This window comes from Eutrigla gurnardus (assembly GCF_963514095.1).
Source record: "Eutrigla gurnardus genome assembly, chromosome: 4".
Classification (NCBI taxonomy): domain Eukaryota; kingdom Metazoa; phylum Chordata; class Actinopteri; order Perciformes; family Triglidae; genus Eutrigla; species Eutrigla gurnardus.
In genome coordinates, this window is record NC_139918.1 from 30,597,295 (window position 1) to 30,612,126 (window position 14,832).

A 14,832-nucleotide genomic window follows, 5' to 3' on the forward strand; every position below is an offset into this window, starting at 1 on the left:
GATGACGTGGCAAATCATGGCATGAGAGGAATTGATTTAGAATTGTGGAAAATAAGAATTGAGATTTTTACATGAATCCATTTGTTTGCCCACCCCTATTTACAATGTTTACTGAGAGAATTAGGGTAATTTTCTGTAGACTTCTATACAATCAGATTTATATTAGTTGCCGCCTGGAGTCGGTTAGATCCTCTTGGATCCAACAATCCAGATAGTTTTTAGTTTTACTCTTCACTTCTTATACGTGTCTCAATTTCTGCCTCATGGCCTTTTTCCACAGCAGACATTTTGACACATATTTTGAATTTGTGGCGCCTGCAGGTTGGAAAATGACATTTAAAACGATCAACTGTATCATCTTTTTTCCAGAAACGGTCCCTGTTAGACCGTTGGATAGATTACAGACCTTGCTGTCAACAGTTTTTAATGGGACTACATATTTCTGCCGTAAACGGGAGCACCACATGAAACTTTCCTTCTTTGAGTTGCAGAAGTCCCCCTGATTATTACTATTACATTATTTTTTACACTAACGGCAACATGAGTAGAAACGTTTCTACCTCCCGGCGAAGCCATTTTGGATTATAGAATTCAAATATTAGACCTTTTTGATTTTTTTTCTACAGGATTTCAGCTCCAATAATACCAGAACTGCGTTGAGCAGATGTTGAGGTAAAATACACGATGATAATGTAGAAATCCTCCAGCTGATGACAAAGAATTAAGCAGTATAGTATTTTACCGATGTATCATATTTGTGTAAGTTATATCTCATATTTAGTTGCTGCCTAGAGGCCAGGAGGTTAAATATACACATTTGTTGGTTTTCTATTCAATGTTGGAGTTCTATATTTTTTAAAATCTAAATGTTTAGAAATATGAGTGATAAACAGGAAGCCACAACGTTTGTTTAATGTTGTCTGAAGGTTTCTGCGTGCAAATATTTAAAAGAAAACCGGAAGAGATTCAGATGAAAACAAAATGACGTTACTTTCACCTCAGACACACGGTGAAGTGAGTTAGACCAGAGATGTCGTTCACCGACCGGTTTCACACTAAACTAAATGATACGATGACAAACCTACGACGCACTTGACTTGAAACATTATCTGCTAAACTGACGAACATCAGATGTGGAATTCAGGGAACAATTCAAGCTGGATCTACATAATATTTGTCTTTCTCTGTTGACTAGTGAACATATTTATTCTGAAATAACAGGACGGGGCAGGACCTCGGTATAATATGTTAGTTTCCTGACAAACCTCTCGTGGAAACTTTAGGCTCACAGTTGCGTTGCATGATGTCCGTGTTAACGCAGATAAACAGGAGGTGATATCAAAATTGTTATCATTCAAAAACGATTGAGATGAGAAAACAATGGTTCAACTGTGAGCAAACAGTCAATCAAAATGGTGCATGTGAATAATGAGTTATCTGTGTTTGTAGCTTTACAGTCAGATTAAACAGTCGAGATGTTCGACACTGTGATAACATAACTAACTACAGTAACAGAGGACACAATGTTCACGGTGATGGATCGACTCGCTCAGGGAAGCTTCAAGTCTCTGCACGTCGATTTTCAAAACATAGTGAAACGAGCAGAAACCAGGATCCATCCGAACGGGAGGGAAATATTCTCAAAGTCTCTCTGGAGGGAAAAATATGAAACATGTATCAGGTGGATGAGGTTCAACACGCTTCAACACGAGGGACTGCAGACCTGTCAGCAGAGATTCTGGTCCAAAGTGTTCTGGACAGCCCAGACTTAGTCAAGACCAAGGCAGGGGGATCCCAAAGTCCCTCCTCAGGCCTTAAGGCCTGAACCCTCAGGGACTAAGGCGACGTCACCTTGTGTGTGTGTGTGTGTGTGTGTGTGTGTGTGTGTGTGTGTGTGTGTGTGTGTGTGTGTGTGTGTGTGTGTGTGTGTGTGTGTTATCTTTCCAACAATCAAATCAAATTCCTCCCAACTTTACGTTGGATGCTCTTGACTGTAAATCTTTCTGTGTAAATGTAATCTGTCAGGCTAAACCAACAACTCCTCGTTTAACTTTATATTGTATGATTGAGGATGACCCCGTGGTAACGCTGACGTAGTCATGGTGACGTCACCCGTTGGTTTGTGGACTACTTGTATCTTAACATAGTGAGAAACGTTGACATAGCACCTCAAAAAAGTACTTATTATCTCAAAATAGTGATGTAGTATCTCAAAAATAATAACTTATTATCTCACAACGAGAAAAGAATGACTTAGTATCTCAAAAAATGACTTGGTATCTAAAAATGATCTCAAAGTACTGAGAAACTTAATGAAAATAGTGACGTAGTATCTCAAAAAATGTCTTATCTCAAAATAGTGACGCAGTATCTCAAAAATAATGAGAAACATGATCAAAATAATGACTTCTCCTAAAATATTGACCTAGTATCTCAAAATAATGATGTAGTATCTCAAAACATTTTGAAACTGTATCAAAATAATGGCTTATTTTTAAATAATGAAGTATTATGTTAAAATAATGACGTAGTATCTCAAAATAATGATGTAGTATCTCAAAATAGTGACATAGTATTTAAAAAATAATTACTTAGTGCCTCACAAATACAGATACTAAGTCATTATTTTTGATAAAGTTCCTCTTTTTTCTGGCAGTTACGGGCATTCATGGGTTTCCATACATTTCGCCATAAAAAAAAACATTAAAAACGAAACGATGAAATGGTGAAATATCAAATTCGTGTTTTTTTTTTTACAATCCCACATAGAGAACTCACAGAGAGCGTCACACGGGCACGGCGGGGTCAGTGACCGCGCACGCCGCCTGTTTATCTCTCATATAGAGATTCTCGGGAGCGCGCCCCCCCTGGCCGAGGAAGGTGAGCGAGTGTCTGGAGGGGGAAGGACTCGGGAGCGCGACCAAGCCGAGGGATCGATCGGATTAAACTCGATTTGAGTGAAATTAACACAAAGGAGAGAAGAGCAACGCGCACCAGTCGGCGAGGTCGCGAGACGCGAGACACGCCGGAGACAAATATTTCATGAATAACTAACTTGAACTTTTTTTTCCTCCTCCATCTGTTTATTTATATTTCAAGCGAAAAAAAAGGACCACGGTGGATTTTTTTTTTCCTGTGAAGCGAGCGGAGATACAAACCCAGTACCGAGGAGTTGGTTCGATAAAAAGAGCCCGAAGTGACCGAGCTTGTTGGGTAAGCGAACAAATAATCACGTTTTATTTGAATGAGATTCAGCACGACTGCGAGGGCTCGATAGAAAACGACTCATCCCGAACCAAAACCACCTTTTATGTTCTTTCCGATCAGTAAGTTTTCCGTACTTTTTCACCGTAATCGCACTCTTTTAAACGCACGGTGTGCGACGTCGTCCGCCCGTTATGGTGCTAACTCATCGCGGGAGGCTCGCCTCTCTCCGCGGCCGCTCCATTCAGCCGTTGTTCGAATTATTCTTCTTTCATTTCAGCAGAAAAGTAATTGAAGCTCCGTGTGGCTGCCATGCCGACATGCTAACAATAGCAAGTTTAGCTTTGCCACCCGCTGAATCGCGCGCACACACACACACACACACGGACACACACACACGCGCACACAACAGTCCCGTAGTTAGTTGAAAAGTGGAAAAGAGGAGCCTCGCTGTTTTCTGGACCCCCCAGAACACACACCGTGACAACTTGTTGATTTCATTGTGAGGTGAACTTCGGACTCGCTTCGGGTTTAAAGTGTTAGCCCTGTTAGCTAATTGTGTCGGAGCTTCCAGGAGACACGAGGTGGCTCGAGCGTAGAGGTGAGTCACCGGCCGCCTCGACGAGCGCAGCTCGCTCACATTCCCAGCGGAGGAATACTTGGCGGATTCCGCTCAGATAAAAACACAACACACAAACCCTCCGGCGGAGTTGAATCAGTTCCTACACATTCGTGGTTGTATTTCCACTGAATGGCTGTGTTTTACCGGGGAGAGGGCAGCGTGAAGTGTCCGTAGTAGTCGCTAGATTTAGTGGACGGAAGGGACAGAGGAGGGGGGGTGGAGGGGGGCAGCGAGGCCAGGCGGTCATTGCACACAACCGTGTTTTTTATACCATTAAAACCCGATTTAAACACCCGGGAAACGCTCTGGTCCTCCCGTGTGGGTTTTGATGAGACTGTGGGGTAAAGTGTTTCAACTTTTAATTGTAAAATAAACCGGGAGGTGAAGCGAAGCTGCTCCGGAACGACGTGCGAAATACCACTCAGAGGCTAATTAGCTGGAGGGTTAGCCCAGCGAGGACACCGAAGTTCTGCTAGCCTGCTAGCCAGCTCTCATCCCCATTGTGTGTGCGGCGAACACCACTTATTACCCCCCACCTCCTCCTCCCCGAGCTAGCTAGTAACCTGCTCGGGGCGGTTGTCGGTCGAAGCGTAGCTTTTGGGCAAGGAAATCAACTTTTCACATCTTTCGCTTCACTTTTTCTGTTGTTGTTGTTGTCGTCGAGGTTAAAAGGTAAAGTGACGCTACGTCCCCCTCTTTTTTGTCTTTTCTTGTGGCCGCTTGTTGATAACGTTAATGCCGAAGTTTGGTAACCTACGTCGGCTACACTTGTTACGTTTATGTGGACGGAGCGAAAACGGAGCAGCTAAAAAAAAAAAACACAAAAAAAAGAGAAAATAAAAAAACACCTGCCCTCGTTTCCACGTACTTCTCTCTAGTTAACAGCGAGGTGCCTTCACGGGACACACGGACGTGTGTTTTTCTGTCCTTTTTCTCCATTATGTGTTCTGCGATCGGTCAACTTGCATAATGGTCACCGTGTCGCTCTCACGCAACTTTGGCTGCGCCATCTCTGGGAGAACTAAGCGCCGTATCCCCCCCAAAAAACAAACACACGGAGCATTGTATTCTCACATAGTGGGGTTTTTATTCAGTCTGATACGTTCACGTGCTGGCTCGCTATGTTTCTCTCCTCCTGCTCCTGTGTGCCGGAGAGCCAGGAGCCGCTTCCCCCCTCCACCTTGTGTCTGTGAGCCAAGATGGCAGCTAGTCATGTTTAGCGGGCCACAGAGGGGGAGATAAGAGGCCCCGACCACACACACGCGCGCGCGCACACATACACACGCACAGCACACAACAGATGTTCAGCACTATTTGGCCTCTCTCTCCCGTTTGTCTCTCTGTCTTGTGGTTAAAGTTGAGGCACCCCCACCTTCAGCCACAAGGCTGCTGTAGTTTGTGAGCGATTGGTCTGGACTTATGCTGCCTTCACATGCTAGTTGTAGGATCCTGCTTCCCACTGTGAAGTTGGATAGAACACCACTAAAACTTGTTGCACCATTCAAAGTAAATCATTTTGCACCACCCGTTATTGAATCTGTCCTCTTCTCCGCCACGTTGAAAGGTTCCGGTCCCACCAACTCAGGAACTCGGATATCAAAATGATCTCATATTTTCCCTATTCGTAATTACGACTTGAGGGGGAGTTCATGTGCAATTTGAGTCTGTAACTCGTATTTACCACGATTCCGGTACCATGTGAAGGCAGCGTGAGCTGGAGATGGGAAGCATAAAGTTTTTGTTCCATGTGTTTGTATTGGTTTTATATATTTTAACTTAATATAGTTTAACTTGCTTAACTTTAGTCAGGCAGTTTAATGGTGGCAGCTTTTGATTTTCTTTGTGGCTTTGATACTTTGTTACACAAAAAACTTTTTCATGTTGCGTTTTAAAAAAAATGTGCGCCTTTTAGACATTGTTTTTAAAACAATCACATGCACATAGATCCGCAAAAAACAGCTCGGTAATCCTCCGACAAAGTCCAGCACTAGCTTTTGAAACTACGGGTGTATTCAGACCTGTAGTTAGTTTGCTTTGTTCCCATTCAGGGGGAAATATGTATATACATGTTACACGAGGACCTCGGTTCCATTTGTGTTCAGACTGCAATCAGGACAATGCCAATGATAACACCCTAAACACCACATGCCTGCAAACTGATTTCTGATTGGTCAGAATTTTGTGGGGCGAAGTAGCTCCAATAAATAAATAAATAGCTCCATGACGACTGCTAGCTCAACCCTACACAGTGTGAGTACGACAGCAATTGTGTCGGTTTGTGGGTCGGTTGCATCCTCACCCAAAACAAAACGCTCCATGGAGCGATTGCCAGCGTGTCGAGACCCCCCCTCCCCCCCACTCTAGGAGGTCTCGGCCCGGATGGGTTGTTTCCAAACAGAGTGCGATTGCTGTGTTCAGATCTGCACCTGAACACAGTCCGAATCCGCCCTAAATGTTGCTTAATAGTTAGTGGGACCATCACTTTACATTTTAATTATTGTTGAGTGTGTGGGGCTCATTTAAGGCAAGCCTAAAATATGTGGGTTTTTTGTCACGCGTAAGTGTGTCATTTCCAGTTTTCGGGCCAGTGCCTGGCGTGTTGGTGATATCCCCACACACGGGCAGGGAAATCCCTGCCCCCGTAAGACATGGGGATACACCACACACTGTACCAACACTAAGATTTACCAGTTAATTGAGATTTCATAGAATGACGCAGTTCAATTTGCAGCCTTAACATCCGTGCGCTGGTGCTGCTTTTCCACATGCATCCGTCCCAACACACTAAAACCAACACTTCTAACGACGGTAAAATATTTCAACGTGGTCGTGTTCCTTCAGTCCATCGTTTTGAGCTTTGGGACGAATGAAAGACACCTTGATCCCGTCAACGTGCCGCCCTTTGGAATGAGCCATTCCCTGTTTAACCCGCAACTCGATAGTGTGATCGGCTGTGATTATCTGAAGGTTTTCACCCGCGGCGTGCCACCTTCTATTGACCTTGTTAAACCAACACTCACCATTTTCAGGCTGGTTCAGGAGCAAGACGGCTACATTTGTAAGTGCAGCTGAAGGTAAAATAGGTGTTTCTGTGTGAGTGACTGACGAGTCAGTTGTGCCACCATTGGCATGCAGAGAGCGCTAAAACTTGTAGCTGAAAACACTGATGTTGTTGTACTCTGTCGGGGTGAAACGGCCATTGTTCCCGTCGCCGTCCCTCCATCTCATTTGACTGTCGGCTGTGTGTCGTCCACCAACGTCCCTGCTAATCTCCCGCTGCTCGAGAACAGTCTAACTTATCAGCTCCATTAGTTTTGGAGGTTGTCTGAGTCTGCAATGGAGGCTGAAATTCACTTTCAACGCTACATTAAAATGATTTTCCATGTCAGACTGGAAGCATCAGCTCCCACTCGCATACTTTGAAGTAGATTTTTTTACAAATTCAAATGTATTTGCAACATTTGGGAGGAATAAATGGGTTATTTTGTCAGTATTTTGCAGCTCTGTTGTTTTTTCCACCCATGTAGTGTGAGGTAAAGTAACTTGACATCTTGTTTAAGGATCAGGACGTTGTGAAATATGGGTGTTAATGTTAAAAGCCTGACAAAAAGAAAACCCCAGCACCTTTTTTTTTAGAGGAACATACAGCAGCTTTGGTTCGTTGCCAAACTGAGGGTGGAATTTTCTCCGTGGATGTGGGGAAATGCCCAGAAACCACCATGCTCCTCTTTTACAGTTTTAAGAGAATGACTTAACATCTCTCTGTGCTGATTGGTAGACAGCCCTAGCCTCTACTTTTAGTATTTGTATCTCCACATTTTATATTGACAGACATAACTCAAAAATCACACCATAGCGCAACATCAATAAACGCCAACGTGGCTTGTTGATTCAGATATTGAAAGCTGCAGGCTGATGAATATGTATCGTTATTGATCTCGGTTTTTATACAATTAAAGTTTCAAATACATTATTTATATGCCACAGGTCTCTTTTCCTAAAATTGAATGTTAACGCACAATGAGCAGGTTTTATTTCCGCAGCAGCTGTGAGTGTATTATTCAATTTAGGAAGTAATGGCTTCAAAGTTCTTGGCAAAATCTAAAATAATTGATGGGTGATAGAACTTTATAATTAGCATTATTTTTATGAGGTCAATGCAGGTTTTACAACTTTGCATTTCTCCCACATTTGATTAGAGTTAATTTGCCTCGGGATCACCACGGAGGGGCCCAACCATGTATTTTGGAGGCGGTGATGCCGTCGGCGTGACGTGAAGGCCGATCTGGAGCAGCCATGTTGTTTCTGATGGCACCTGATGCTGCAGTGCTCCTGTTGGACAGCTCAGTGTTGGAAGCCTGGTGTTGGGTGTCTGAGTACTGGTGTTTGTTAGGGTGGCCATTTTGTCTCCTGTCATCATGTGTGGTGGACGGCAGCCCTGTTAGCAGACGGGAGAAGCGGTGCTGTTGTTTGTCTCCATCTCTTTCATCTTGCCAACTCTAGCTCCACCTCCACCTCTCCACCCACCCACGCTCTCTCCCTCTCTCTCTCTCCCCACGCATGAGCTCCCTCCTCTGCTTTCTTCTCTTCTTTCTCACCCCTTTCCATCTCTCCTTCTTTCCATCTTTGCCTGCCTGTCTTTTTCCTCCCCCTCCCCTCCCGTCCTCTCATTTGCAGCCAAAAGGTTAGCGGGGGTCTTTAGCACCGCGGTGACATTCAAAACTGAGTGTCATCGCTGTCTCTCTCGCTCTCTCTCATCCCTCCCTCTCACCTGTCTCTCCCTCTGCTGCCTCCTCCTCCTCCCCCGCTCTCTCATCCCCCTCCCCCCCCATCCTCCTCCTGCAGCGAGAGCCTTCTGGACCAAGTGCTGTGCCTAGAAGAGAGGGCTGGCGTTAATACAGCTCTCAAGTGTTTGTGTGTGGGCTGTATGTGTGATAGAGGAGACGGCCTGTCAAGTACATCTCTGACCCATATGCGTGCACGCCTTTTTAATCTATCCTTGACCTCCCCCAGTGTTGATGTGTGGCACATCCTGCTTTTCCTCTCCATCCCTCAGCTCTTGTACGCCAGCTAACCTTTTCTGCTGCCGGGAAGCAAATAAGCAAACCTACAAAACAAACCCCTCTCCACTGGAAATATGTGGGAGTTTTGTGTCCTCAGCTGCCGATGAGTCCCATCGCTGAAAAATCTGGTCGGTTTCCCGTCGCAGGCCGGGGTTTAATGGCACTGTGGTGGCATCCACCATCGTTCTCTGGAGTGATCCATGTGGCTGATGAAAGGTTAAGTGCTGCTTGCTACTGGAATCAACATCCAGTTAGAACGATGGAGATGAAGGTCAGAGAGGGGAGAGATGTATTTTTAAAAATGAAACCGAGAGAAGATGTGTCCGTCTCTCCGGTTAAACCTGTTCCCATCACGTCTCCTTTTAAACCGCACCGTTGCTCATCGTTTCAGTCATTGGGGCCTAATGTTGCTCTTTATTTACGGATGAATGACCCGAGCACCAGCAGCAGCCGGGGTTTGATCCTGCTGAAAAATGTTTGCTGTGCCACTGGATTTTAAACCCCACAAAGGAAGCACTTTTGATCCTGCAGAGCACATCGACTCTGGTAAAAGGGGTGTTGGTCCCATGGGAGAAGTTACCCCTCAGCTTTATAGGAAGGACTCTGGAAGTTAATTGGTTGTTAGCAGGCAGGCAGGTGGAGCAAGGGAGGGGGAACTGGCCAATCCCAGGGGACACGGTCCAGACCTGCCTGTCCCATTGGCCTAAAAGGGCATGTCAATAGCAGTGATTGATTAGGGAGGTGTGGGGGTAGCACGCTATGGCGCTTGGTCTATACACTGTGGGTGTGAGCCTTCCTGTTTGCCCTCACATAAGCTATTGTGGGAAATTCTGTGATTTAAAATCCTTTATCGTCCCCTCCCTACTCGTATTTTCTAGTAAAAAATACAGATCTAGTCTGAGGATCAGAAAAGCACTCCGTGTCATGATTTTGCTGAGAAATGTTTCCAAATGTTCGTCTTGCTTTCTCTGCTCAGGGATGACGAATCGGCCAAAAACCACTGGTGGGTTTTGCTTTGGCTGAGGAGACAAATCGCGTAATTTTTGAAAGACTTCCACTGTTTGAAGGCTTATCAGGGGTTTTCCCCCAAACCCTGCAACAGTACCAGTGAGCCCCTTGTGATCTCTCATTTGCATCACTGAGCAACTATTCCCTCCCCCCCCCCCTCACCTGCAGCTGCTTGATCTTCATTTGGTTTCATCGACTTTCAAACACCGGTATTGTATTAGTCACCTGAACTCCAGAGGGATGTGATGCACGATGATCAATGAGTTATCGTGGATTTGTAATAAAAAACTACATTTCTTGATCCTAGTGAGTTTCCATTATCAGGATAATCGTCACAAGTGACTTGAAAAGGCTGTCTAGCTCTCTATCATGGTAGAGACGTGAAACATAGAGCCTGATTCAATTCAATATAGTAGCACATTAATTTTTGTTTGATATTGTCCTTCTCCTAATCGGTACATGTCGTCCGGCCTGGCGGCGCGACCGAGTTGAATGTAGGTCGGACTCTGCAGTCAAACATGGCTACGACTCCTCTTGTATTTATGGAGTTTAAGGACCAAATGCAGACGCAAATGCTTGTAGCTGCGTAGGTCTGAGAGACTCAAAACTATACATGTAAGACGTCATCTTCATATGATTAGAGTGATTTAATTGTCTGGAGCAGCTATGAAGGCTTATCTGAATGTCAGCCTGTATGTCTTACTTAGATTTCATGATTTGAACCGGCCTGTGTCTCCCGATAATCATCAAAACATGCTTGAAAGTCTTAAAATAGCATTAAAACATACTGGAATCACTTTAAATCTAGTTTTAAATAAGATGATCGTTAATCATGAGGTCTCCCTGCATAAATATAAATAAATAAAACATATTTTTGTATCCTATATCATTTTAAATCGGACTCTATTTCGTCACTTCTCTACCAGGATAGGGAGCCAGACAGTGTTGAGTGTTTTTATTTATTTTTTAACCATGATGGGTTATAAATCCATCCCCAGCTTTTGGTATTGATGATATTGATACAGACCACCAATCTGAGGAAAAAGACCGAGATCATTCCATTACGACGTAAACGTTGCTTTAACTTTGTAACAAATCAATACATAAATGTAGTGAATTATGTATTCAAACGATGTCATTCTCAGTGCATCTCTAATTATAGATGAGTTTTCAACCACATGTGTCTAGTGACCTGTTTCGCAGATAAGTGGAGCAGACCAGCACTTTTAAATGGGAGAAAACCTCTCCCATCATGTTACCAGTTCAGGGAGAACCTGGAGCTGGTTCTGATGTTGGCTGCAGCCGCTTCCTGTGGGTCCGTTTTCTGTCTCATGTTTGAAAGATCCACGGCGGCTTTGTTACCAGTCAGGTTTGGCAGATCAGTGACCACTAACCTCACCACCTGTCCACATCCTGGTCTAGGGGGCCTTTATGATAGCAGAGTCTGAGCCGCCAGAGACTTCTTAAAAACAAACAACTGCTAGACGTCCAGCAGGCGACTAAATGAAGAGATTGTCAGGGCCGGTGTGCTAAAATATCAACAGGTGTGTTGTCTTTCTTTTGACCTTGAATCTGAAAGGTTTCAGGCTGATGGTGAACAGTATGTAGGGGACTAGATGGAGAACTAGGGACTATGTAGAGGACTGGGGACTAGTTTAGAATTTCAGTTCCTCTGGAAAATAGTGATGTCTTTTATTGTGAAAGGTAAGTATGGGCTCTTCGTCAATGTGGGAACGCATTTCCCCAAATAAATGAATAATAACAAATGGCCATCTTCTCAGATTAAATATAATTTCAAACATCAGATTTATTTCAATCACTACTATCGTCTGTCATTTTGCTTCCGAGCAATGCATGATGGTATATAATGGTGGGTTAGTGACCACTACTTTTCCAGATGAATTGTGGGATACTTTGAGTCCACTATGTTGGCCATAATAATCCTCCCCATACATCCAGAGAGCAATACAACATGGTGAACTCACTATAAAGTGATTCCAGGATATTTCCTTGTTGTTCTTCTGCATGTTTTCTCCCTTCTACTCTCAATGTCACCGTCACATACACACCTGCAGTCCTCACCTCTCTCACACACACACACACACACACACACACACACACACACACACACACACACACACACACACCGTGGCCTACTTCTCCCTCTCTCTCTCCTCCTTTCCTGTGCCTGTCTCTCGGCCTCCACGTCCTCTGGGATCAGACTGGTAGCCGGCCAGTGGTTTTCCTACCACATGGTAAAGGCAGGGAACAGATTGGATAAACACAGCCCTTTCCTGCTGACCCCCCTCCTCCCCGAAACACACACACACACACACACACACACTGTCCATTAACGGAGCAGCCGTGCGTAAAATAACCAGATTTTCTCTAGCTTCGCTGCCTCTCTCTTTCTTGATCCTCCTCCTCGCTCTTCCTTCCTTCCGGGCCCCGGGTTCCCAGCCCCGACCACGCGGCCCTGCATCCCCTCACCGGAGCGTAATTACACCCACAGCTCCCGCGTGCCGTCCTCCATTTGGGAACAAAGGTATAAATTATAGCGGCTTAGATCCTGGCGGTAATGGGAGGTGGTTTGGGAGGACGCGTGTCCTCCAGAGGAAGAGGGGAGATCACTTCAGGTTCGGTCTGCGTTTGGTGTGTAGTTTTCTCTTCGGCTGTGTGTTGTCTGTCTGTGCCTGCCTGTCTGTGTCTCAGTGGGAAAAATGGTGTTGTTGACATGGCAGAGATTTCCTGTAGTAAAGCCTGGAGGCTACAGACAGTTTAGCTGCCAAACTTTCAACGGCACAGACAGGACTGCGTCAGCTGATCTTTTCTTCCTCCTTCCTCCCTCGCCACTAGACTGACGCTGCGTTCACACGCCGACTTTGTGGCCATTTGATCCAGCAGGACATGCAAAGTAGTTGGGGACAAATACAATCTGCAAATCTCCTTGTTTTGCAAAAAAAGGTTCTGAGCTCTTGGATCGCACTTGGTGCGTCGGTCACACAAGACAAACCATAAATATGGGTTTTAAAAAAAAAGTGTAGAGCAGGAAACGGGAGAGGTGCGTCCCAGAGGGCCAAGCGCCGACAGGTTTTCACCGGGCGACGTCACTGACCAACACACCTTCAGTCAGACTGGAACAGGTAGAAAACCACAGAGCTAAATGGGCAACGCATGTTTAATACAAAGAGACGCACATTTAAACTGCAATCTGCCTCGTTTTCTTTTAAGTTCCTGTTAAACGGAGAACTCCTCTCTGATTGGCCGTGATGCCAGAGAGGCCGTTCACTCCGCTCCAACTTGGCAGTGATATTCTGTGGTTTCTGCTCGGCTGAACGGGCGGCCTTGATAATTACGGTTTTGACGGAGCTGCACAGTCGGTGTGAATTCCTGAACCTAGCTGCTGATTGTCAGTTAATTTATCAAGTGGGCTAAAAGTGTACGTTTTGGAGCCACTCGGTGATTACTTCTGGTTTCAGGTGAGGTGGACCTTGTGGAGCTGTTAATTATGTTCTTGGACTCGTAAGGCTCATGTGCCGGCCCCCGGCGGAGAGACACCCCATTTCATATTTCCGTCCCACTTTTTTGTTTGAGCTTGATTACAAAAATGTCACCTCAAGGTTGAAGTCCTGATACGGTATCTCAAGTCTTTGGTTTGGGACGTAGTTTGCTTGGAGCCACAGCACATGAAGAGAAGCGAGAGGAAAAGCCTCATCCCTCCCATCCTGAAAGTGTCTCGTGTAAAGTCGGCAGGTTACATGATGTCAAGATGCTGCCCAGAGCTGCATCGTTGCACTGCTCTCCACCGTGTTGCTGTGGTTGATTTAATCGTTTAAGCCACATTTCAATGAGACGTTCTAATCAGTTGATGGTTGTAGTTCCTCAAATGTGAGTAATGCTTTTCGTGGTCTTTTTTTTTTATATAGTAACTTGAATATTTGGCTTTTTTTGGACCAAGCCAGTTCAGTTGTTTTAATAGAGCAAAGGATTTATTGAGGAAAATAATCACCAATGAAAATCATCGTTAGTTGCAGGCCTTCCGTGTGTTCTTCCAGCATTCAGTGTTATAAGACATTTAATTCATGCACTTATCTGAACATGAACAAGTTCAGCCGACTATCCGATATCTGCAAATGAATCTGTTTCAGATAAACAATCCTCTTGTCACGCATACTGTTCCAGTCCTTTCTGTGACTAGACAATTATCCAGTATGATAATTAATCATCTTAGTCATACAGAAGTCATAATACACACTTACGTCGTCCAAAGACAACAAGCGCATACTAAGCTCAGTGTAGTTAAATCAAACGGGGCGTATTCAGACCTGTAGCTGGTCGCTTTGTTCTGATTCAGGGAGAAACATTTATGTACATGTTGCACTAGGACCATGGCTTGATTACGCCACGTGCTTGCAAACTGTTTTGTGATTGGTCAGGACTTTGTGAGACATGAAATGGATTATTTTGGACATCGTGATACTGTGTGATTTCACTTGAAAACCGTTTCAAGATTTTGACCACATTTGTTTCCCATTTAATGTAATTATTATGAGTTTGTTAAGAGGACGTCTTACAGTAATGTGATTGTGAAGGATTGTCGAGATGAATGTACTAACTTTGTGGTGAGAGCGTGGATGACTAATGTGTCTATTGTTACTCAGCATTGGGCAATCCATTCAGGTTGTAGTCGCACTAGGCCATCCGTTCCCTGCCCAGGCACGATTGAGCCTAAAGTCCGGGTTGTTTGGCCAGCGTGGGACGATACGCTTCCTCGACGCCGGCACGATTGGAAGAGGTGGATTTCGAAACATGGACGTGACATAGGCTATGATTGATAGGCCACCCCTCTGATTATCGTGCAGTGTTCTACTCGGATTGCCCCCCGCTATTGACCCGATTTATGAAAATACTGTTGATGACTGTTCAAGGCACAGC

General features: G+C 44.8%; 1 protein-coding gene across 2 annotated transcripts in view; it reads left to right on the forward strand.

Moving 5' to 3' along the window:
- Window positions 1-2,876: 2,876 nt before the first annotated feature.
- Window positions 2,877-14,832, forward strand: part of chd7 (chromodomain helicase DNA binding protein 7) — a 66,186-nt gene continuing 54,230 nt past the window's right edge. The window contains exon 1 of one of the 2 annotated variants that reach the window (XM_084008869.1): window positions 2,877-3,213. The gene's annotated coding sequence lies outside the window, so the exon portion shown is untranslated. Of the gene's footprint in view, window positions 3,214-4,389; window positions 4,499-14,832 lie in introns of those variants that run through there. The other variant, XM_084008870.1, reaches the window with a different exon arrangement.